Below are 26,542 nucleotides of genomic sequence, written 5' to 3' on the forward strand. Positions count from 1 at the left end.
AGTCTAACTCCTCTGTGAAATTGGTCCCGAAAGGGCATGACCAACCATCCAAAGAGGCTCAGCAGACCTGTTTCCGATTCGAGCAACAGTAATAGGGAAGAAAACGTGGTCCAAGTGACAGTTCAGACAATAGAAATTCACAAGCCTCCAGTGAGAGGAAGTATTAGGGTAAACTTCAGCCAGAAAGCCTGGTGTGGGGTAAGGATGTGATAGTCCCTGGTGAAAGACATCTAGTCTTGGTCAGCAGTGACAAGGCTCTAGTACAACTTGCTGAAGTTTAATTCACTGAACTTACTAAAGACTTAAGAGGAGCTGGACTGCCAATCAGGCAGGCACCCAAGCACGTAAGTAAATCAACCCAGGCATCGAATAGTAGGAACAAGGAGGCAAAACCACTTCGGGTCTCTCAGACTGGTGCAGACCCTGGGGCCAGCTGAGCTTTTCAGGGGATTAAATGCTCATAGTCAGCAAAGCTGGAGATGGAGATTGCAGGTGTTATGCAGACAGGACTTATGAAATGGGTTGAAAATAGGTCGGTAAGTGAAGGAAGGGGATGCATGAAGAGAGATAAAAAATAAAAAGCTGCTGCAGAAAGTATATGTTGTGATTCTCTCAACAGATGTGTTCATAACAAAAGTTTATTATTTTTACAGGAGTAGTCATAGATCTCCCTCTACGCTGGGTCTGGAGGAGGTATTTTGATCAGCTATCATCTCATGAGGAAAGTGAACATGTTTAGAAGCTTTCTCTTAAGGCAGTGCTCCTCAAACTAGGAACTCTGTATCCCAGGTTGATGTGTTCAGAAGCCTCCCCTCATATCCTTGAAGCTGGTAGTGATGTCCAAGGGCAGGCTTTTCTATTTTTTTGGTCAATACCTCCTCATCCTTTCCCCCCACCCCATTCTGGCAGTCAGGAAGGTGCTGAAAGGAAGGTGCTTGCCAAAGTCAGACTTGAAGATTCATAATTTAGCCTTTGGCCGGGACGGCTGTGTTCATGAAAGAGCCAAGGATAAACCTAGATCAGACAAATGCCACTTTTTGAAGCCAAGAAATGTTACAACCATGACCAGGGTATTATTCTAGAAAATATAGATTCTCTTCTTCTGTCACGTGTCTGTGATGCTTCATGTTTCATATTTACTTAGTATGTGTGCGTGTGCGTGCACAAGACTAGTGCTATATGTGAGAGTGAAACTAAATATGCGAACCTGTGTCCTACAGTGGTTGCCTCCTTGATTCCTTGATGTGAATTCCCAGACCAAGCCATCTCAATAGTTCTGATTTCTTCTACACACCCATCCAGCCCTGGTTCTTCACATCCAAAAAAGGAGCCTAAGTCTTACTTAGTCATGTAAGTAACTTTTACTCTCTAAAAGGAAACTAACATTTATAAAGCACCAAGAATGCATTATTTCATTTAACTCTAAAAATCAACAAGATAGGTATTATTGTTAATTTTATCAACGAAGAAACCTTAAGGATAATTCATTTGTTTATGATCTTACAATTATTAAGTGGCAGAAACAATATTGGCGTATAAGGGAGTGTGTTGTCAATACTCATGTGCTTCCTATACCTTCGTATGTTAGTGATCAGAATTTACTAATTCTGATTCAGAATCAAAATTCTTTTGGAGCTATAGGGGGAACAAAATGTACCTTACAAATAATCCAGAAAACACAGGATTCGATCAAATGCAACCTAGCTAATTTCAGGGCAAATAACTCTTTCTCCAGCCACTCCAGCCACTCCAGCCACTCCAGCCACTCTCTCCACCAATTTGTTTACACATGCTAAGAGGAAACAGAAAAGAAAGAAAGAAAGAAAGAAAGAAAGAAAGAAAGAAAGAGATTTCTTCAACAGTGTATTGGGGCAAAATCCAATTCATCTTTATCCATTTTCAGAACTTGGTAGAGACTAGAGGGAAAGAGGAGCTAATGTTTCATGAATATGGAATGCTCAGCTAGAGGAAAATTAATTCAAAATTTGATCCTTTACACTTATATTTGGCAACCACAATTTTCGAAAGCACATCAATAGAGAAATGTGATCCTTTAGACATCAGCTATCTTAGAAATAAACAAAATTAAAGAATCGGAATTTTAAAATTTGCATGTACCTTAGAAATGATCTTAGCTAATAATTTTCAAACCTATGGAATCCTCAGGATTCTATGGAAATCCAAAACCATGGGAGGGGTGAGGGGTGGGAAAGGAGTGTCAGAGGAAATCAATGAAAATGAGTGAACTCCCAAACAAGAGTTAAAAAACAATTGTTTAACTTATAAAAGCCTTTTCTCATTAGTAACAGAGTTCTAATCTTATTTGTGATGGTTGAGTACCCAGCTCAAAAGACTACATTTCCCAATCTCCCTCATAGAGAAGAAACTCTGGCCAATGAGATGACAAAAGAGGTATTACATGAGATTTCTGGGAAGACTTCTTGAAAGGTAAGGTTACCCTTTTGTCCGCCCTTCTCAGCAGTGGCCTGGAATGTGCAGGTGATGGTTCGGATTCCAGCCCTCAACTTGAACTCTGGGAGACATTGAGGATAGAAGCCATGCTTTGAGGATAAAGGAACTCAGAATGAGGAGCTTCAGTCGGAGATGACAGTATGGAGCCAACCATACTGTATCAGTCCCAGACTGCCTGTCTCCAGACCTATTTTAAGAGTGAAAAAATAAAATTCTGTCCTGTTCAAGCCAGTATTCATTCCTGTCAGTTACAACCAAATGCAATTCCTAGTGATAAGCCACATTTAGCATATAAAAGATCAGATGTCCTAAAAATTGCCTTTGAGGTATCAGTTCTAAAGAAGTTAAACATTTATTCACTGTTCTTTTTGAAATCCCAATTTGAGTAACTTCCTAGCCATCTGGGTGCTCTTAATGGAGACGTTGTGACTGTGTATAAAGCACGGACGTGCTCATGTTTCAAAGTGAACTTTACAAAAGAACAGGAAATTTTTATAAGCATTTTTGTGAAATGAAGTCAAGCAATATAAACTTATTCTCAGAAACAAGTAAAATCAGTCCACTATGAAAATTAAAAGTGCACACATTGCATAATTTAGAGATGATAGTAAAAAACACTCTTACATTAAATCAATATATTTTTATTTTTGGACAAAGCTTCACAAAAGCTTTAGAAGAAGAAACAGGTTGGGGCACCTGGATGGTTCAGTGGGTTGAGCGTCCGTCTTCGGCTCAGGTCATGATCTCGCAGTTTGTGAGTTTGAGCCCCGCTTCCGGCACTGTGCTGACAGCTCGGAGCCTGGAGCCTGCTTCGGATTCTGTGTCTCCTTCTCTCTCTGCCCCTCCTCCACTTGTGCTCTGTCTATCTCTATCAAAAATAAATTTTTAAAAATTTTAAAAAATAAAGAAAGAACAGGTATAAGCCGCCCATGAAAATCAGCTATAAAGTCAAAAAGTGGTAGGAAAATATTTAAGGTTGTAAGGTTAAAAAAAGGAAGTACCCAAACAATACATTCCTGTGGATATGTCTTTTCACCAAGGATGTTCAAGGAAGGTTTGAATTTGGTTTTGAAGCGGAGATTATGGAAAAGAGAGTCTGACCACATGTCATGGTGAAAGCTGGACTCCACACCCCATGGCTATAAATCCCCCCTTCATTTGTGAAATATATGAGAATTGTGAATTGTATGTAAAATAGATGAAAAATAAGATCGCAGCTCTCCTTCTCTATATTGCCCAGAAAAAAAAAACCCAAAAGCCAACTCAACACCATGCCTTTCTGATTTGTTTTGGTTTTGCACTGAGAGATTGTTTGAAGGAATACTTACATCGACATCCAGATTTCTCAACCTCAGCGCTGTTGACATTTGGACCGATAATTTCTTGTGGGATGCTGTCCTGTGATTTGTAGGATGTTTAGCAGCATCCTTGGCCTCTGTCCACCGATGCCAGGAGCAACATTCCCCCACAGTCATGATAATCAAAAATGTCTCCAGACATTGCCAGTGTCTCCTGGGGGCACGGTGTCGGGGAGCCGCCCTCCTGAGGACCACTGTTTCGGCTGTGTTTTACTTCCATAAAAGGTTAGAGAGAGTGCCTGATGTTAAGCGAGATTGAAGCAGGAAAAGAATGAGAAAAGATTCCAAGCACTCCTCCACCCAATTCTGTAAAACCTTTTTCTCTTAGAGGAGTGGGACAGCGACAGCAGCGATGACCTAGAGAGGCCCCCCAGCCACACGTCCTTCACGTGCAAGAACACGTTTCTCTGCTCAGGCACTCCTGATGGCCAAGTTGTCCTGGGCATGGTTAGAGCAAGGGAAACCCTCTCCCTGCTGACAAGTGGTCTCTTTTTCCCTTCCCTTTGGCCTCAGGGCACTTTCTGGCAGAGAAGGAAAAAAGGCCTAGACATCCATGAGTGGAAACACTGCAGTCTTTTCTCTTGGCCAAGTTGGCTCTGGCTCTAATGAAATTACTTGCAGTTACAGCAAAAGGACCCCAACCTTCTCAAAGAGTCCACTGACTATACTGGACAGTCAGTAGCTTCTCTTTCCAGGGCTGCTGCCGAATGAATGTTTGCTAAAACATACACGGGCTCTGATTCAAGATGAAAATTACGTATTTACTTACTCCTTCCTCTAGATTCCCGACGGGGATGACCTAAGAATGCAGCACAGGTAAAAATTTACATTGCCATTAGAAACTACAGAAGTGTCGCATTCAAGTGAAGCACCAGAACTATTAACAGAATTCTGCAAGAAATAAGAAGCTGGATTGAAAGCAGGGCCAATTCATGTGAGGGTCACCATGTGAAGAGGGAAAAGCCCAGCCAGAGACTATATGGAAAGGATCTTCTGGGTCTCCTGGGGCAGTAGGTGGGGAAAATGTAAAGCTTACGTCTCTAGGTAATGCATCCGTCAATCAAGGATCACAGAGTGGAGATTCTAGTAAGAGGCTAGCTCCCAGCTTACATTTGACAGTGAGGAATGCGAAGTGAAGTATACACTGTTGTTACCCATCAACCCATTCTGTCTCTTTCCCTCCCCCCCATCTTTGTCTTCATTTTTTCCTTCCTTCCTCATATATTTTCATCTTTCCTTCCCTCCTTCCACCCTTCTTCTCCTTCCTCTCCTCTTGCCCTCCTCTTCCCCTCCCCCCTCCTCCTCCTTTTTCTTCTTCCTCTTCTTCATCTCCTCTTCCTTCTTTCTTCTTCTTCTTCTTCTTCTTCTTCTTCTTTTCTTCTTCTTCTTCTTCTTCTTCTTCTTCTTCTTCTTTTCTTCTTCTTCTTCTTCTTCTTCTTTTCTTCTTCTTCTTCTTCTTCTTCTTCTTCTTCTCTTCTTCTTCTTCTCCTTCTTCTCCTCCTTCTCCTCCTCCTTCTTCTTCTTCTTCTCTTCTTCTTCTTCTTCTTCTTCTTCTTCTTCTTCTTCTTTTTGTGTATCAGCAGACAGTCATTGAAAGCTTATTGTTGCCAGACACTATTATAAGCATTGGAGATATAACTATATACAAGATAGCATACATTATACTATTTGTTCTCTATTTGGTAAGGTTAGTTGGAAGGCAGAGAACAAAACTACCACCTGGATAAATTTTAGTTGCAGTGAAGGCATAAGCAGGATAGAAAACAGAATGCCACTAAGTCTTCTTCATTTGGGTCCCACCAGATCACAGTGGAACCAAAAGGAGTATTAGAGAACCAGGGGAGGGAGTAAGGTTTCTGCTCCTGCCCCCACCACTCAGACTAGGAAAAAGATGCTTCTACATAAGGGAAGACAGTGAAGGGAGAGCATAAGAGGGAGAGTTCCTTGGGTTCCAGAGCAAGGAGTCCTGTGCTCTTGGGAGATCTCAGGAAACAGCCAGATCCAGAGGAGTAGAGTCTGTGGAGTGTGTCACAGGCAGATGGGGCATTCCTGGTGAATGATCATGGGAGCACAGCTGACACCTGGGTGGACTTACCCTGAACTTAGATACTATACTGAGGAAAGAATAACGTTATGAATTAATGGAGTTTAAATTTCTACCAATCTGGTGACATAAGACGTTATATCTTATGTCCAGTTTTAGAAAAATTCAGTAAAGTTGTCCATGCTGCACACACTAAATTTGTAAACTCAGATTCATACAGCTATATTCATAAGTCTCTCTTATCTAAAGTAAATTAATAAATCACAAAAAAATCCTTTCCTAAATCCCACATCTCTCTCTGCTATCACTCATTCACTTCTGTTCACAAATTTGTTAAACATATTCTTTATTAGCTACTGCAATTTCCTCCCTCCCTACACACTCACCCTTCAACCAACTCCAGTATGGTTTCTGTTCCTGTTATCTACCAGGAAAATATTTATTAAAGTTCTTGGTGACTTGTAGGCTCCTAAATGCAGTGGGTACTTTCCAGCTTATTTCATTTCATTGTATTTGATCTTTAAATAGCATTTGGCACTGTTTCTGGCTCTCCTTTTTGAAACTCTGGCTTTCCTTGCTTTCATGACATCACACTCTCCTGGGCTTTCCTACTGGCTCAATCTTCTCAGTTACATTTGTAGGCTCATCCCCTCCTTGATCATCAAATATTGGTATTCCTCAAGATTCAGCCCTAGCACCCTTCTCTTTTTACTCTGTCCTCCCTCCCTGCATGTTTGCATTCGTGACCATGGCTTAATGAAGCCATTGTTATATATCTATATCTATATCTATATCTATATCTATATCTATATCTATATCATCTATCTATCTATCATCTATTAAATGACTTTCAATTTATATCTTTTGATCAGTCCTATCCTCCATACATTGGATCCTTATATCCAACCACTTATTTGGACCATTCTAGAATATCTCAAACATGTCCAAATTTGACTTTTTGGTCTTCCATCCTGTGTAAACCTGCTCATCTTCTCTAGTCCTTTTATTGGTGATTGGCATCTATCTCTCCACTTCCTCCCATATGCATTCTTACTCTCTGGCTTTGGGTCATACTGGCCTTCTCTTTGTCTTCAAATGGGCCATGCTCTCTTCCCCATAAGGGTATGTTATTCTATCTGGAACGTTCCCCCTTGCTGCCTTCCCTTCGATGTAGACTCCTCTTCTGATCTCCACTCAAACATTCCTCTGCAGGAAGTCTTTCCTGTCATCGTGCGGACATCATTTCATTAGGCTCATCTGCTACCTGCCATCATAGCACCATGTTCCTTTTGTTTCATGTGACTGCACATTCATCAATCAGTATCTGACCCCTTCTCTCAATTATAAACTTCCTGAAGGCAGGGGCATTATCTGTTGCTAATCTCCATTTGACCCCAGTGTCAATATGCTTGGAATGAATAAAATAATTATCAGTAAAAGAGAGAACTGCTTTCCCCAAACTGAGCTGTTTGCCTTTTCTTTTTGATTTGTAGTGTTTTCACATGCGGACTTTTTTTTTTTTTTTTTTTTTTTTTTTTTTTTGTGAAATCTACTGTATCCATCTTTCCTCCTTTAAGGCCATTTTTAGAATGGCCTTTGCCACCCCAAGATTACATAAATATTCACCAAAATTTTCTTCCAGGACTTTTATGGTTTCATTTGCAAGATTTAATTCTTGAATCCATCTGGAATTTATTTCTGAAAGAAGCGAAATAGTGCCAGCTATTTTGTTTCAGAGCCAGTTCTTCCCAAATTGAAAACTTCAGCTATATCCAGTAGTGTGATGTCATTAGAGATAATAGGATTTAGAATCAGAAGGCCTGGATTTAAGTTCAGTTCCACCACTTGCTCACTGTACACATTTTAGCAAGTCATTTACTCTCTTTGCGAATTATCAGAAACCTTTATAGGAGGAAGACTCAGGGAAGACACCGTTCAGGAATCCTCATGAACAAAATGGCCATTGAAAAGGTAAGAGAGAGTGGAACAGTGGCATATCGATTAAGGGTGATGAGCAGTGGGTGTTGTATGGCTGCGATGAATCACCGAATTCTACTCCTAAAACCAGTACTGCACTGTATGTTAAACTACCTAAAATTTAAATTTAAAAAAAAGAAAGAAAGAAAGAAAGAAAAGAGTGTGGGTTGAGTCAGACTATCTGAGTGGCAACCATTTTATCATCCACAAGATGACATAAAAACTGTAACTATCTTTATGGTTTATGGTGGGGCTTAAATACATTAGTGAATGTCAGGCACTTAAGGCTGGTGTCCATAAGCAGTAAGCGATGGCCCTCATAGCAAGGGACGTCACCTTTTTAGTGAGGGTAGTGGAGAACAGGTCCGTCTGTGCTCTCTTGAAGGAACTAGGAAAGTGTAAAGTGTGCTACCTAAGGGCTAATAGGAATCTAAAGAACACGACGTAGAGCCGTCAGTTTCTTGGCAACACGACCAAAGCGATTCCCTCCCACCTCTGATTTCCGTTTGTTGTTGCAGATCTGCTGTGTGGTCTCGTCTTAACGTGCACAGAGGTTTAATGTTTTCAAGTGTCAAGGGTGTGAGCTTATGAAATTCAGTACATTACTACCTCAAAGTTTATAGAAACCTGGTTCTTTGATATCGACACGTCTTAATAATATATCTAGACATGAATACCTCTCAAAAGGAAGTAATAAATGCCAGGGAAGTCTCCTACCCCAGCAAGTGAGCTGGCGAAGAGTTACCTCATATGCCCACTGATAATGAACCTCTTCATCACCGTTTCGATCCCCTAAAGTGCAGAAGGAACAGGGGAGGTGGCATACAGGAACTACCTAGTATCACGGAATAATAAACACTGAGTCGCCGTTGTCACTTACCTTTTCCAGTCTATTTCCTTGGGTTGCAGACCCTGACGTGGCCCAGACTCACATGACAACAGGCAGGGCCAGGCCAGGAGCTGCAGTGTCCACACTGATTGAAATGATTAATGGAAGTGTATGTGTGTTTCACTGAGTTCCAACTAAGGGATTTATGACTGGCACTGGATTTAACGCTGCAACTTATTTGAAATTGCTTATCATTTTACAGTGTGTCACATAACTAGATAGCATCAGTCACTCAACTGAGGATATAATAAATCCATTTTATTGGTTTTGCTTGAGGTTTTTGTTTTGTTCGTTTTGTTTTCCCTTTCGTGCTGGGAAGAAAAATGTTTTCTTTCGTTTTGTTTTGGTTTGTTTTTCTGACATGGTTCACTTTTATAGCAGAAAACATCCAACAAATTCCCACAGAGAATTCAGGTGCTTATTTGACATTGATGATTGTAAGTGCAGTTGAGTAATTTTAACTTTATTAACTACAAGATAAATTTATAAACAGAATTCCCACTAGCAATTCCTATAATGTATCAATTCAGGGAAGCAGCCATTACTGGAAACTTGAAAATAACATGACTTTTCCCCCCACCTTTACCTCCCCCATCACCAGTTCAATGAGCGGGATTGTAGGTGGGGTGGGGGCAGGCATGAGTCTCGGGAGCATTCTCTGCTACCCTGTTGAGAAAAACAATGCAAGCTCCCTTTCTCTGGTTCTCTCATGTTCGGTGATTAGTTCTCCATACCCATAGACCTCCTGGGGTGTGCAGGTGTGGTTTTCACTATAAAGACTGTTCCAGCCAGATCTGTGATTCTTCTGTGCCAGCCTCTGGGCAGATAATTCAACTCAGCCCTCTGTTCTGCAGTGGGGACCAATTACATCAAATTCAGAGGCAGGAGTAAAATGCCCCATTTTCTCTCAGGTTCAAGCCATATCTTTCAGTCAAGGATTGGCAACAGCAAAACCGATATTTTGATACCCGTCCCCCACAAGCACCCAACCATTTGCTGGGTCGTGTTTCTTCTCTACCTATTACCAGCCACAGAAAGAAAGTCATCATTTACTGGGACTCATGCTCTCATGACACGATATGATCAGTTTGCTCAATCCCAGGCACCAAGCAGAATCCTTGCCATTAAGGTCAGCAGCAGAGAAATGCCAGTTGACCACATGACCTGCCATTTAAGTAGAAACAACAACAACAACAACAACAACAACAACACTACTCTAATGCAATCAATTTCAGTTATTGTGTCTTGATGTTAATTATCTGAAACAGCAGAAAATCAAATGTTATCCTAATTTCTACTCAGAACTGAGACAGGAATCAGATCCCATACAAGGAACATTGACCCAAAGCAGGAGAAACAGGCACAAAATCACTAATTGACCTCCACTGAGGGGGGAAAAAGAACAACAAAACTTTCTTTTCTCTTTTGTAATTTTTCTCTCTTGAGTTTTCTTTCTCGGTTTTTGGAAAAAGAGTCTTCAGATGGGATATTAGTGCTTTTTAATTTTAGATGAGAATGAGTCACTTCTTTTTGGAAAACGGCTCCAGGCCATGGACGATTCCATTTCAGGATTTTGGATGGCTCTGTTGAGGTCTTCAGGCAACTGGCAACCCACTGGTCAAGGATTAGTGTCTGGCCCAATGTCACGCCCTCTAAGTTGCCACAGGCGTGTCACAAATATACTCAATAGACCTAGGTCAGCACTGGCAAGATTTATTATTTTGATTATTTGTACTATTTACTTGAAGGCACTGTTTATTTTACTGGGAACAGGAACTATTTACATTTCGCCAGTTCTATTAGTTTCTTGGGCTGCCATAACAAACTACCACAAACTCGGTGGCTTAAAACAACCAACATTTATTCTCTCACAGTTCTTGAGGCCAGAAGTCCAAAAATCAACGTGCCCGCGGGGGCGTGCTCCCTCTGAAGGCTCTGGGGAAGAATCCTTCCTCGCTCCTTTCAGTTCCAGTGGCTCCAGGCATTGTTTGGCTTATGGTCCCAACCCTCCAATCTCTGCTCTGTCTTCACATGGCCTTCTCCTCCGTGCGTTCTTCCTTCCATACTCTTGTTTTATAAAGGCACCTGTCAGTGAATTTATGGTCCACTTTTAGCCGTGTTGTCGTCGTCAAGAGATCCTTAATTACATCTGTAAATATCCTTTTTCCAAACAAGATCACATTGACAAGTTCCCAACGGACATGTCTCGGTGGGTCCCATTCAACACACCATGCCAGCCGTGTAAGGAGAAGATGTGGAAAAGTGAGTTAGCTGGCCCTGTATTTCTGATGTATTTCAATGATTTTGAGCCCCACAGAGAGCGCGCTGCCTTTCTGAATCTTCCCAGTTGGCCCCATCCCAAATCTGCCTCTTGGCTAGACAACTCTTGCACTGATTTAAGAAAGAGACACTTGAGGAGGAGATCCTACCATGGCATTCTGTGCATCCTGCCTTTCCCACAACTCCCTGGTGAGTGTTCATTAAATGTCTCATGAAACTAAACTAATATGACAACCTCGTCCATTGTCCTCCCCAGGTAAAACCACCATGCTGTTTAACCTCAACACTCACCTTCCCACACCTATTCCCAAGTGTAGACCAAAGTACCGACTGACCTCATACGGAATTCACGACTGCCAACAACAAACGGACATGGAACACAGATCAGCAATCCTACCTTGTCTTCTAAGTATGCTTTCCAGGACAATATTATATACCTTCACTGTCCACAAGAATCCCTCCCCCAACACTCCTAGTTGTCGATCTTACTTCTCACTGTATTGATAATATTGAAACAGTCTTTCCATTCTGAAACGTACCACCTCTTTTCTTTCCCGGACACTACTCCTTTCAGCTAGCTTCTCATAACCCCTTCCGAAGGACCTCACTGCTGCAATTAGCCCTTCTTTTAATCAGCTCTCTCCTCGGAGCATTCCTACCTCCAGGAATCAATCCTACTAGTATTCAAGTATATTCTCGTAGCTCCAGTACCTATGAATAAACTCTCTCTTGGCCCCAAAGTTCCCTTCTATTTTGTGTCCTTTTCTCCACTCCCCTTTTCAGAAATTCTTGTTTTGTTTTTAACTCATTTTCCTCAAATTTCATTTCCCATTACTCTATGGGCATTATCCACATAAGAATCTCAATTCCCCTTTATGCCATCAATTTCACTGACCATCTCTGTATCCTTAGTTTCCTTAACTTTTATTTGAGCAATTTCCCTGTATTTTGCAGGTTTCTGCACATTCTTTATAGGTTTCATCTTCTTCATTGTACCAGTAACTTCCTTTTTTTTTTTGTTACATCTAATTTATGCAGAGATAAAATCCTACGGCCAATATACCTACCTCAGTTTTCCATTTGGGGGACTTGGTTTTAAAAAAAAACAACAAAACTTGGTGGACTGCTAAATTATGCACGAATCCATTTTGGCAACAGCATTGAAATATTCCTCTGTCGTATAAAATCTACATATCATACAGAATGGTCACTGGGTTTTAGAATCTATCAGAGTGGTGAAAATGATCTTAAAAATTGGCAGGACATTTGTTTCCTGTAGAAGTGATTGGAGCATGACCTTTTGTACAAATCATATCGTTAAATTATTTCCTTGGAGCAAGAGGGTCTAAATATATCTCTAATGGTGCACATTTGTATGGCCCTTTATAGTTTTCAAGGAAATTTCATATCCATTATTTTATTTGATCCTTACAATAGCCCTGTAAGATACTGGTATTTATCTAATTTTCACAGACAGGAAGAATGAGGCTTCTAGAGTCTGTATGACTCACCCAACACCCTCCACCTAGTACTCAACTTAAACCCATGGCCATTACCCCAGTGGCTCAACCTTGAGTGCACAATAGAATCACCAGGGAGCTTTCAGAAATCTCAACACCCAGGCTGCACTCAACACTAATCAAATCAGAATCTCTGGGGTGAGATCAAGGCACTATTATCTTTGAAAAGTCTCCAGGTAATTTTAGCATGCAACTAAGTTTGAGAAGCGGTACTTCAGCCCCTCGTTTCTGTAGCACTACCCTCACTCCAGTTCAACTCCTGCTTGCTGTCATCTTGAAGACAGATCTTTTACTGCCGTTTAAAGGGGAAGATGACTTTCTTGGGATCGAGTTTCTCGCAACGCAGATATCAGCCTTTTATAAGGGGGAAAAAAGAAGGAACCATGTCAGTCACTTTAGATATGTAATTTTCTCCCAAGTCTCTGACGGATGTGTCTACATCTGCACTGATCGGAAGATAAACAATGCCAGAAAGGGGTGTAGTGTGATTTGTGGGAAGTATCAAAACATTTGAACCTGCCTCGTAGGTTTGTGCACATCGTATGGATATTCATGCTCAAATTTACATTCAAACGTCTTAGGGATGCCATCAGCTTCTTACTCTTTCTAAAGGAATTGTAAAGTTGGCTCTGATATTGTGGCTCGTTTGTTTCTTTTTAATAGCTGGGGATAACCTTAGAATGGCTTGGGAATGAGCTTAAGTATCTTAACACTTGTCCTAGGAATGTACCCTACATACGTAAGGTCTGACAACTATTGATTGTAAAATTATTTTTACACCTCTCCCCTCTGAGGCTGCATTGGAAAAGGGCAATTGTTCTGCTGTGACAATGAAATGGCTCTGTTCCTAAGCATGCACTGGGGAGACGCAATGTTGGTAAAATGTTAACTGGCAGCATACTGAAGTTTTTCAATTATTAAGAGAGCATTTTCCTTGCAAAGTTAGGCCATGAATAAAAGGTAAGTAAAAGAGAAGTATCTCCAGAGCCCAAGTACATTTCAAGGCTCATCGCAATACGATTGAAAGAAGATAGAAACTGAATTAAAAATGATGATCCTTACATCAGTTCTTAAGAATACCAGGTTACATTGTTGCATTACATTCTGAAACCATTGCCTCAGTTTGCCATATGTAAAAATGGGGATCCACTTCTGAAACTTTATATAAAGTCTGGAGATTTTGTTTCTTCAGCACATGAGGAGCAGAATGAAATCAATTTTTTTGTATACGGTTTAAGTGAAATACATTCAATTACGATCATTTTGGTGACTGATTATAAGGCAGCTGTTGGAGACTAAGGCTCCGACCAGTTGTTTGTCTCTAAGAATTACACTAACCAAACAGACAACTTCTTCAGGAATGCTGTTTCCACCAGATGAACGCCCAGCTCAAGAACATGATCTCCTGTTGCATCGCATGAAGTCAAAATTCTTCACTCTAGTTTCTGAGGCACCATATCCCTGCAGCTGTTTCTTCCTGTTTCCCAGCAGGCACTCTGTTCCGGTCAGGCTACTTTCTCTGTGTCACCCCACCCACTTCCCTGCTGATCCCAGATCTGTGTCTTTGTGCATGCTGCCTTCTCCACTACAGTACCTTCTCTCTCCTCTCCACCTGAGGAAAGCAGTCTTTCTTCAAGGCACAGTTCAGTTCACGTCACTTCTGTGACACCTCTTCCAGCTGCTCTGGACCTCGCCAATTCCCTCAACCTTCATTATCTATGCAAAGTACAACCATGACCGCATATTCTCCTGGTCCTTGCATTAAGAATTTTCTAGTTACGTGCAGGACCCTTGCTCTGAGGTACCAAGAAGAATGCATACAGGTGCCCCATGTTGAGAAGTCAAAGCCCATAGTGCATACGACAGACACTATGTTTCCTATATAAGGGCAGGGACAATAGGGCTTGTGTCCAGGTAATGTTTCCGTTACCACTTCAAAGTGGAAGGAGTCCCTGAAGTAGATTTTTAAATGTTGGTGTGGTCGGCTGACCTTTTGTTGTCCAGAAAATATGTTGGATTCAACCTTCCTCAAAGAATAATCCATCTTTAAAATTCTGTGACTGGTTATCTTTTTACTGAACAGATGGACTTGTCCATTGATTTAGCACCATGTTGACATTATTAAAGTCAATTAAACAAACAAGTTGGTCCATGGTGTCCTTTTCTTCTCCCTGTGCACTTCTCTGAGTGACATTGTCCACACGTAGAAATGGCATGCCACGATCTCAATTGACATGTGAATTATGGCCTATCGTGGATTATTAGCAAATAGTCCAGGCTGTTCCTATCTCAATCCATCCTCCTTTTGTGATTCAGTATAGTCACCAGGGTGTGAGGAACAAATACTGCTTGGCTCTGTTTTCTCCCCAAATCTGAGGTGACACTTCTTCTCTTGCTCCAACAACCTTTCAAAGCTACCATGTTTCTGCAAGGCAGGGGGGACCGTAGCTTCTATCACCACTATGAAATTCAATCAAGGGTAATCCATGCCCAAATGGACCTGGTTTCTCAAGGGTGTAGCTCAGAGATGCTTATGAAGTAAGTTTGTCCCTGCCTCTAGCCCACTCTGCCCTACACTCTGTCCTCCAAGAGTAGGTTACAATTGATAGGTTAGAGGTTCTGAATCACTTCGGGAGATTTTGTTTGTTTCGTAGCAGCTTTATTAACATATAATTTGTATAGTATGTAATTCATTTATTTAAAGATTAGAATTAAGTGGCCTTTAGTCTTTTCACAGAGCTAGGTACCCATCACCATGATCAATTTTAGAACATTTTCACCATTTAGCTATTACCATTCCAATCCCACCCTAAGCCCCAATCCTTCTCAGCCCTAAGCAACCACTAATCCACTTTCTGTCTCTATAGATTTGCTTATTCTGGATATTTTATATAAATAGGATCACATAGCATGTGGTCTTTTGTGACGGACTTCTTTCCGTCAGCATAATGTTTTCAAGTTTCATCCACACTGAAGCATGTATTGTACTTCATTCCTTTTCATAACCAAATAATATCCTATTATATGGATATGCCACATTATATCTACCCATCCATCAACTGATGGGCATTTGGTTTGTTTCCACCTTTTAGATATTGCAGGTCACGTTGCCATGAACATCTGTGTATTAGCTTTTATGTGAACCTAAGTTTTTAATTCTCTTGCCTATATATCTAAGAGTAGAATTACTGAGTCAAATCATAACTCTATGTTTCACTTTTTGAGGAATTCCCAGACTGTCTTCCAAAGTAACTCCACAATTTTACATCTCTACCAGCAATAAACAAGAGCTCTGATTTCCCCATATCTTCACCAACATTTATTGTGATCTGACTTTTTGATTCTAGGTGCCCTACTGGGGTGAACTTTCCTATTTTGATTTTGATTTGCTACTTGAGGGCTGATGACGGTGAGCCTCTTTTCATGTGCTTGTTGATTGTTTGCTTATCTTCTTTGAAGACGTGCCTATTCAGGTCCTTTGCCCCATTTCAATTGTGTTATTTGTATTTTTATTATAGATATGATTTTTAAGTATTTTCTCCCATTCTATGGGAAATAGTCAGTTCCTCATCTTTTGGTTTATAGAATAGTCCAGCAAACTTCTTTCCCTACCCTTGATTTTAAATGCCGGTAGCAATCTTTCTAGTCATTTTGATAACCCAAAATACTCCCATGTAGTTCCAAGTCATGTTTTTAAGACGGTATGATTCCCAAATCCCCAAATATTATGTTTTCACCAAGGATGACTGTATCCCCTAAAGTCCTCACTTAAATTTCTAACTGCCTATGCCATTGAACCAGTCCACGTATAAATCCCACAGGCACTTAGACACTCAACACGTCCCCTTCTCCTCTCTGGTTTCCTTACCAAGACACCGTCCACTGTGCATTCTACCATCCACCACCGTTCTCCATCTCTCTTCCTGCTCTCCTCCAACTCAATCGCCATGTTCTGTTGACTCCACCTCCTAAAAATCTCTTCACTTCATTCTTTCAAAGCCGTGGTCACTAACCTTTACCTGGGGGGGCTGTTGCAATAGCTTCCAATTGTTTTCCCACTTCGGTGGCTTCATTGTCCAATCCAGAGTGACTTTTCTAAAAAGAAAACCTGATTAAGTGTATTTCCTGCTGAAATCTCTTCACTGGCTTTTTATCATTCTAGTGGCTCTGCCCAGCTGGTGGTTTGAGAACACTTAGGGATTTGATGGAAGGGTTCTAGAAAGGTCATGTCATTCACAACAATGCCACCTGTTCCTTTCCAGTTTTATCAGTCAGTTAATAGAGTAGGAAAATTTCTCAAAACTAAGCAAAAAATAAATCCATGATTTTAAATATTTTTCCCCTTTAAAGGGAACACTTTGCTAACTTCTCATTTCATATCAAGGGAACAGGTGTGCTGTGGCCAGTGAATTTCAAAGTGAACAAACTCATATCTCACCCATATTATCACTCAACTGAATCTTACTAGCCAAGATGGTTTGAATTACTTTTTTTTTTAACATTTTATTTTATTTTTGAGAAAGAGACAGAGTGTGAGTTGGGGAGGGGCAGAGAGAGAGGGAGACACAGGATCCAAAGCACAAAGCCAGGTGCGGGGCTCGAATTTAGGAACTGTGAGAGCATGACCTGAGCCGAAGTCAGATGCTTAACTGACTGAGCCACCCAGGCCCCTGTTTGAATTACTTTAAATTGTAGTCTTAGAGTTTTTGTATACATAATGGACCACTTATTAAAGAAAGTAAAAAAAAAAAATACAATGTCAAAATTCAAGTTATGAGAAGAATAAAAATGATAACGATTCTGCAATCTAATCTCAAATTGATCCTCACCAGATCTGTGGCTTGTTTAAATGACAATTTGCAGCAGATTGAAATTTTTTTTTCAAAAAAAAAGTGAAAAGAAGAAATATAGTAATGAGTATATTTAAATTGACCATTTATTGGATAAGAATAACACACAATGTTATCTAAGACCGTAAGTGAGACACAACAACCTAACATCTCCTGTCTCATCATGTAGAAACAAAAAATAAAACAGTTGTCTTTTTAACCCTTGGTCAAGAAGACAGGTTTTGTCAATTTTTAAAGCATCAGTAAGTAATTACATTTTAGTATACATGTTAGTACACATTCCGTTCCCAAACCAAAACAACTTTGCCATTTCTGATTTATTTGTCAACAAATTATGCTTTTCTTACACAATTAATACAAAGTATATGAAATCATACAAACCATTGTTAACGGGAAAAAGACAGATTTTGTCTTCGATAGAACTATTGTTAAAATTATATTTTAGGAGAGCTTTACAAATCTAGAAGAGGCAACAGTGAACTAGATTGCATGTCTCTCTGGTAGGCAAAAAAGAAAAAAAGATGAGGGGTGAGAACCCACCCAAGCCTCCTCTTTTCCCCAAAACTCACAGAAAATTCCAGTTTCCTTTACACCATGCTATCAAAGGCTGACCTCATACGGAAAAGTGGTTTAGACATTAGTTGCCTCATTCAATTTACACTTAAAGGATATAAATGCAGAAGGTTCTGCATTCAGTGTAGGAGAGTGAACTCCTAACAAAATCGGTCTCCTACAAATAGTAGCATAAACTCCGGTCAGAGAGACAATACAATCACTTGAGGTTTGGGAAAACTTCACAAAGTCAGGTAGACTCAGGGCCCCACATGAGCTAGTCCGCCCCACCTTGCCCATCTGATTTCTTTTCACTCTCCCTCTGTGCTCGTTCTTCTCCAGGCATTACCGCCGTGCCCACCCGGAACCCTCTCCCCCATATGTGCTTGCCTCGCTCACATTCTCGGCATCATCTCACGAGCCCTTTCCTCACCATTTGGTAACAAATAACAACCCTCCAACCCTCTGCCTGGCCAGAACATCCTGCCACCTTACCCTGCTTTATCCTTCTCCATAACACCTGCGACCATCTGACATACCGCATATATTTGTTTATTGTCCCTTTTATCCGTGCATGCTTACTAGGATGCAGGGTTCATCCGAGCACCATGCTGGGTCATCCCCAGCACCTAGAACGGCACCTGGAACAAAGCAGCTAAAAAAAAGTGTACACTATTTGACTAAAAGGATGAATATGAGGTATTCTGGAGAACTGCGGGTGGGGGAGGGATCTCATTTGATAGTCTGGTAGCAGAAAGTCTTTCCGGACACAATGATGTCCATGGACAAAGGAATAATGGCTGTCAAGGTAGGAAGCATATGTGATGACAAGCCAGTGACACTACTAGACAGACTGGAATGTGTCTGATGTTAGTATAAACTATAAAACCCTGGAGGGTCAAACTTATACGTTTCTCACGCAAGTCCCTCAGATGAGATCCTTAAGATTCAAAATGTTAAATGACTTGCCGAATTCACATAGCAACCACAGGAAACAAGGACTTTCTGATTGCTGGTCCAAATCTCTCCACATACACCCATACCCCCCAGCCTACCCTGCTGTGAACTGAATTGTGCCCCCCAAAATGCATGTGTTGACCCCCACTGTGACTGTATCTAGAGAGAGGGCCTATCAGGAGGTAGTTAAGGTTAGACTAGGTCATAAAGATGGTCTCTTTATAAGAAGAGACACCAGAGAGCTTGCGGTCTTGCTGTCCCCCCACCCGCAAACACACGGGAGAGGCCATGTGAGGACTGACAAGGCAAGGTCATAAGCCCGGAAGAGTACTTTCACCAAGAACTGAACTCTGTTACTACCTTGATCTTGAACTTCCCAGCATCCAGAATGGAAAAAAAATACACTTTTGTTCTTTAAGAAGATCCAGTCTGTAATACTTCGTTATGGCAGCCGAGCTGCCTAAGCCATGGCCTTCCCTCCTCTGTCACTGCCTCTCCACAAAGCGGGTGTCAAGCCACTAATCTATACGACCACATGGCTGTCAATCATGAGGAGGGGGTAGGGAATAGAGCTGAGAAGTGGGTTACAAATGATGTCTTTCCCACACCTTGCCATCTTTAGTCAGCTCACACTCTCAGAGCCTTCACAGGTGACTCACTCGACTAATTCAGCGGCTTAGTTTTGACGTTCACAACAGCTAGCGGAACTATATCTACTTGAACACTTCAGGAGAGATTTAAACAGTGTTTTCCTATTGTCTCAGTCTTTGGGTACAAGCTGAATATTCAGACGGAGGCAGGAGCCGTCAGAAAAAAAAAAAAGCTATCGTTTTCATTTTCGGTCTATCAGCACCCCCAAGTAATTCACCCAGTTCGAAAGCAATGAAGCATGGAGTTCACTTGCAATGACACAGATCCAGGCATATTAGTGCAATTATCTTATTAAATACTTTAGAGGACATTTCTTTTGTCTGGTGCTGTAATATCACCTTTTTAATTCGTGAAACTGAAAAAGAAAACTAGAGGCTCCATTCTTATTTTAGAAGAGTCCCTGCCAGCAAAAATATTGGTATTTAAAGCCTGGGTTTGGAAGTAGGAAAGTGGAGGAGATTGCATTAGAATTCAATCCAATTCATCCAAAGTTTATAAAATATAAATGATATGCAAAGCAGCGGTTTCTCTGTGGGAAATGTAAGAAAACCTAAGGCGGGAGCTCTGCCCTCGAGTTAAAGGTATGTATAGGTATGTATGAGCCACGATGTTGGGTACAAACATCAAATTGTTCCTTCTCCATTCTTACTGAAGCGATTATAAAGATTATGAGCAGATATCAGTGCCGCAGTTCAAGAAAACATTATATATATGCCAGGAGCATTGAAGAAATCATTTAGATACAGCAAGATGGGACTGGATGAAAAGAAAGAACCATCTAGTATTCTGTTGCATGTCTAGAAAATAAGAGGGAGAGGGGCGCCTGGGTGGCTCAGTCGGTGAAGCTTCCAACTTCGGCCCAGGGCATGATCTCATGGTTCGTGAGTTCAGGCCCCGCATCAGGCTCTGGCTGACAGCTTGGAGCCTGAAGCCTGCTTCCGATTCTGTGTGTCCCTCTCTCTCTGCCCCTAACCCACTAGCATTCTGTCTGTGTCTCTCTCAAAAATAAACAAACATTAAAATAAATAAACTTAATAAAAAAAATTTTAAAAAAAGAAAATAAGAGGGAGAGAGGAGCAAGACTGTATTAAAATCCTAGGAAGTGAAGAAACGAAGACGGGTACTGATGCGCTGTGAAGGGAGATGGAGGCATATTACCTTCAACGTGCGACATGAAGTGTAGTATTGAATAGCTGAGTGAAATACTTCCACTCTACCAGCCAGCACCTGTGGGACTTCCTCCAGAGCTGGAGCCACAGAGAAGGCACACAAGAGGGACACACACCAGAGGCACCGCTCCACTGGGGATTCAGCATGGAAAGCCTCCATGCTAAGATGCCTCCCACCCAGCCCTGGCTCAGGCTCCTAGCCACTGTGCGATGACTGACATTGAGCAGGGTTGATGGCGTGGCAACAAGAAATCGCAGTGAAAAAAAAAAGAAGCAACAACAATACAGAGGGAAGCTCGGCTGTCTTGTCTGCTTTCCACTAAAACTGAAGGATTGAGAAAGAAATTGAATTCTTCATTCTTACATAAAGCCATGAAATCCTAACTCTTGAAGCCAGTCTTGGGCAAACCTCGACCTCCCTCCTGAAGGGAGAATAAACAGAAGCCATTGAAACCTTCGTATTTTATAACAAGAGGAACTAACGTCACCTTCTGAAACTCACGGTTATTATTAGAAACAGATATTTTAAAGAAATTGTGTCATCTTCATTCTCCATTTCAAAAGGGCACTGTAAGTATGAGATTAAAGTGGGCGTTCGTCGGAAGGAAATTATTTGAGATCAGGAAAGAGAAAGGTGATGGGAATTACAATTTCAGAATTCAGAGATTCAGTGTAATATTGAGTAGCTGTAGAGGCTACAGAAGTCCTAAAAAAGTTTTTTTAATGTTTATATTTATTTTTGAGACAGAGAGAGACAGAGCATAAGTGAGGGAGGGGCAGAGAGGGAGACACAGAATCCGAAGCAAGTTCCAGGCTCTGAGCTGTCAGCACAGAGCCCAATGCGGGGCTGGAACTCACAAACTGCAAGATCATGACCTGAGCCAAAGTTGAATACTCAACTGACTGAGCCACCCAGGCGCCCCAAGACTGTAGAAGTTGTAACTGGTGAAGTAGAAGACGAGCTTGAGAAATTCCTTAACAACACAGAAGAAATGAGAAATAATGAATAGGATACAAAGTATGAGACCTGAAAAACAAGGTTTTACAAGATACAAAAGAACAGAATAGAACAATAATAATTTAAAACAAAACAAAACAACTACAGAAAAAAAATTGACCTAAACTGAAGTAAACCTGTGTCTGTGGGTAAAAAGAGCTCATGTCTACAAGGTCAAGATCAAAGAGATTCTAACAATTTAAAAAAAAAAAAAAAACGCTTTAAGGTCAAATACAATCTCCAAATGGCATCCAGATGAAAAAAAAATCACATTCAAAGGAATGAAAATCAAGATGATCTCTTTGCAACACTAGACACTTGTAAGACAGTGAAGCAACATCTATGGAATTTTCAGGTAAAATATTGTGATTCCAGAATTCTGCACTATATTTAAGCAGGTACACTGGTAAGAACAACAGAAAGACATTTTCACATCTACAAGGGATCAAAAAGTATACCATCCATATATTGGCAGAGAATTTACTCAGAAGGACATAGCAACAACTCGCCTATATTAACTCATAAAAGGAAATAAAGTAGCATAAAAAAGGCCACTAAGGCCTGAAACCAAGTCATACACACGTGAATTAAATTATAATAATTAATACAAGTGTAAAAATTTTTTAAAGAGATGATTCATAATATAATATAACCACTTGGGTCTAAAAACTCCACAATATATAAATAAAATTTGAGAGGTAGAATGAAGAAGAGTAGAGGTACTGATGATAAAAATATAATACGAAAATTCCTCATCTCGTATGTGTCTGGAAATCAACTCTTCCAAGTTTTCTTTGATTTTAGGAAAAGTAGTTTTAAATATGATTATTTTTAAAAACTTAAAGGCAACCAATAATAGAATAAAATATTTTAAGCATATAACTTCCTTGTCATTATAGAACAAATAAAAGGCAAAAATAACTCCTGTAAATAAACATGGTATGAAAAATAAGTAAAAAAACAAAAATAATGTATATAAAACGTCAAAAAGAATGAAAAACACTCAAAACCATTAATATAGAGTGTAAACCAAGATGGCAATCGTAAGCCCACACATATGAGAAATGACAACAAATGTAAATAGGTACACTTTTCTACTAAATGACAAAAAATATAAAACTAGGTCGCAAAATAAAGGCCAATTATATGCTGCTTATAAGAGACAAATACAAAAGAGATACAAAAAGTCAAAAAAATTTAAAATGACAAAGACATATCGAGCAAATACAAACCACAGAAATTTTAATATAAAATGGAAAGAAACCCAAATCGGAAGAGTACATAGGAAAAAGTCATTTTACATTGGCAAAATATATAATCCATAATTTAAATATAACTATCACAAACTTATTCTCTGCCTCATAATATTGTGCCCAAACATATAAAGCATAAACTGCTACAAATACAAATAGAACTAACAGAAATGAAGGGGGGGGGGGGTAACTTCAGACCTAAATCCTCTATGATGGATCAGTATACAAAATATAGGGGATTTGAATAATATCCCTACTAAGACAGATTAAATAGATATGGTAGCAATACTACTTAAACATAAAAATACCTTCTTTTTCAAGCATGCACAAAAAGTCTTGTATCGAGTTAGAACAAAAACCAAAATAAAAAGAGACGAACAGGAATTGTACAGACTCTAATCTGTGACAACAACACAGTAAAATTATCTTTAGCAACAACAACAAAATCACACAAACCAAAAGTATTCTCAAACTCCTGGACATCAAAATGCGGTGTTCTAAATAATTCGGAAGTTGGTCAGAGATGAATACCACCATTCCAGACTATTTAGATTACAATGATAATGAAAACACTATACATGTCAACATTTATGACATGTTGCTTATACTCAAATGTGTTCTTCCAAAATTTTGAAGAACAAATGATTTCCCCGTGGTATAACCTGTTCCAGAACATGGCAAAAAGATGGAAAGCTTCCCGATTTGTTATATGCAGCTAAGGTGCTCTGATTTCCAATTCTGAACATGACAGCACTCGAAAGAAAACTCTTGTGAAGATAAGCAAATAAAATTTAGCAATTATTCAAAAGAATGATTGGCCATAGTCAAGGAAGGCTTAACTAAAGAAAGCAAGGCTAACTTAATGTTAGGCAATCTGTTGACATAAATCATATCAATAAAGCAAAAAGAGACAATCCATACAGGGGTCTCCTTAGGATGAGGGGACAAGGCTGAGGACAAAGTACAAGGTAGGACACCCTCCCCCCTCTGCCCCAGGTGGGATATGTGATATTCCTCAGGCACTCCAGACTGCCCAGGAACAAAGGAGAGGGGAAAACAAATATTTAACTGATAGAGATACAGTCTCCATCAGCTTACAAATATCAGTAAATTACAAGAAAAAGGCAACATTATCAATAGCCTAATCTCCAGAAACCCATAGACTCCGTTTCCTGGAGCCCCAACATCCCCCCTCCATAGTGATGCGGGGAACAAAGGCAAAAAGGAACCGGCAGGTAAAATTAAATTTCCTTATAACCTGCAGCCCATTGACAAATACTTGAGGCAAATGCAGAGTGTAACATGTCTCCAGGAACCCCCTACTGTCCTAGGGTTAATGCCTCACAGGGTGGAAAACAACCTTAGCTTGACAAGGTATCTTAGGAGTCCTCTTTAGCATATCAAAGTCCTTCTGGAGGCCTCTGATTTGCCTTTGCTTCCCCAACTCCACACTATATAACCAGTCATTCTTCACAGCCCCAGTGCAGCTCTTTCTGTTCATGGGTTCTGTCTCCCTGCTTTATAATAAAATCACCTTTTTGCACCAAAGACGTCTTTCAAGAATTCTTTCTTGGCCATGAGCTCCAAACCCCCACCACCCCAAGACGTCATCAGTTAGAGGCAAAAAAATAAAAAGAAAAAAAGAAGAAGATAATATTCAACATCTATCCCTAATACAAACTTTAAATAAAGAAGCAGAGAAATATTTCTTCATTAACATAATAAAAACATTTAACTCAAGCTAACAACCAATATCATACTTCTATAAATTTATTGAGCATTGTTTGGCATTTTTTTTAAAAGAAAGAAAATAACAGTTTAGATAATGCAATTTATAGTATCGTAAAGTTACATTTTATGTGTTTTTAAACACTAGTAATACATACACTGTGTTACTGCATTACTGTATGGGTTTATTTTATTTTATTTTTTTAATGTTTATTTATTTTTGAGAGAGGGAGACAGAATATGAGTGGGGGAGGGACAGAGAGAGAGGGAGACACAGAATCGGAAGCAGGCTCCAGGCTCCGAGCTCTCAGCACAGAGCCCGAAGCGGGGCTCGAACTCACGAACCATGAGATCATGACATGAGCTGAAGTCGAACGCTCAACCGACCGAGCCACCCAGACGCCCCAAGTACTGGTTTAAAAGCCACATACGATGCAAACATTTTATGGGCACTTCAAGAAATTCTGAAGGATTAATTTTGCATATATTTCATTTGTGTCCTTTTTGTCCAACTTGAGCACTTCATGCCCCTTACCCTCATCATAGCTGATTCCTCTTGAATGTTTGCTTCCTGTCAGTAATCTACGTGTTCATCTTTCACTGATTTTCCCAGGAATCTTTCCACATTGGCTCAGCTCATAGTAGTAATAGTAACTCTTTGTATTTACATCAAAACAATAAGAACCTTCAACCAAAGTATTTCATCAAAGTAGAGCATTACAAACACGGGCTTCCTGGTGTTCTCTTACTCTATTTCAAAGACGTGGATGCCAGAGGACTCCCTTTCCACGATGATTAAGAACAGAATCAGAATCGATTCCCTCTTTAACAGCTTATTGTTCGCATTAGGAAAAGCAGTTGAGTATCCTTGTTAGAGTTGAGCCATGGGACCCCCTTCAAAACCATTTTTAAGAAAGTCAATACTCCTTAGTCTGCAAGTGAGGACTGATAAATATTACTAATTGTACATCCATTCTCTGTGCAGAGCCGGGGTTGTGCCAGGCGGCCCACACTTCTGCTGGGCACACAATGCTTCGGCAGCACATAAAAGACCGGAAGTGGTCAGGAGCTACCGCAGTAAGAAAAGAGAATTTGGTGGAGTGAGTTGGGGGTGAGTAGGTAATGATGAAATTTGAAGTCGGGTTCGCGAGCAAATGGCTAAGAAAGAATTCTCGAGATATCTTTGGTATAAAAAGGTGATTTTATTAAAGCACGGGGACAGGACCCGTGGGCAGAAAGTGCTGCTCGGGGTTTATGAGGAGCACTTGACTATATACTTTCAAGTTTGTGGAGGAACGCGAGGTATAGATAACATAGGTCTCCAAAGAATTTCTGGATGCTGAAAGCAGGGTCTCACAGGACCCTGCAGATTTAGCTGTTGTCAAGATAAAGTTGCTTTTCGTTTTTAAGGAAGTGTAAACATTAAGGCATTAAGGCAGCTATAAACGTCTCCTGGGGAGTGTTAGACACTGCAGGCCTGTGACATCTGTCAATGAGCGGCAGGCTGTAAGGGAATTTAATTTAAACTACATTTTTCTTGCCTTTGTTTCCCTCATCAGGTAATAAGGGTGTGACTAGTAATACACGAGGGGCGTGTAAGGCTATCCACTGTATGATTCCAACGATATGGCATTTTGGAAAGGGCAAGACTACGGACAGAAGAAAAAGTTTAGTGGTTGTCAGGGGTCACGGCGGAGGGAGGGAGGAATCGATGGAGTACAGGAGATTCTTAAAGCACCGAAACTATTATGAATTACACTGTCATTATACTGTAACGATGGACACATGTCGTTATACATTTGCCAAAACCCATAGAATGTACAGCAGCAAGAGTAGACGCTAATG

The 26,542-nt window shown here is 40.4% G+C and overlaps 1 protein-coding gene across 1 annotated transcript in view; it reads left to right on the forward strand.

Annotated features, from left to right (window-relative positions):
- The first annotated feature begins 7,730 nt into the window (after nt 1-7,730).
- The window catches only part of ADRA1A (adrenoceptor alpha 1A), a 162,129-nt gene continuing 143,317 nt past the window's right edge, over nt 7,731-26,542 (forward strand). The window contains exon 1 of the mRNA XM_045456605.1: nt 7,731-7,845. The gene's annotated coding sequence lies outside the window, so the exon portion shown is untranslated. The remainder of the gene's footprint in view (nt 7,846-26,542) is intronic.

This window comes from Leopardus geoffroyi, chromosome B1, assembly GCF_018350155.1.
Source record: "Leopardus geoffroyi isolate Oge1 chromosome B1, O.geoffroyi_Oge1_pat1.0, whole genome shotgun sequence".
Lineage (NCBI taxonomy): Eukaryota > Metazoa > Chordata > Mammalia > Carnivora > Felidae > Leopardus > Leopardus geoffroyi.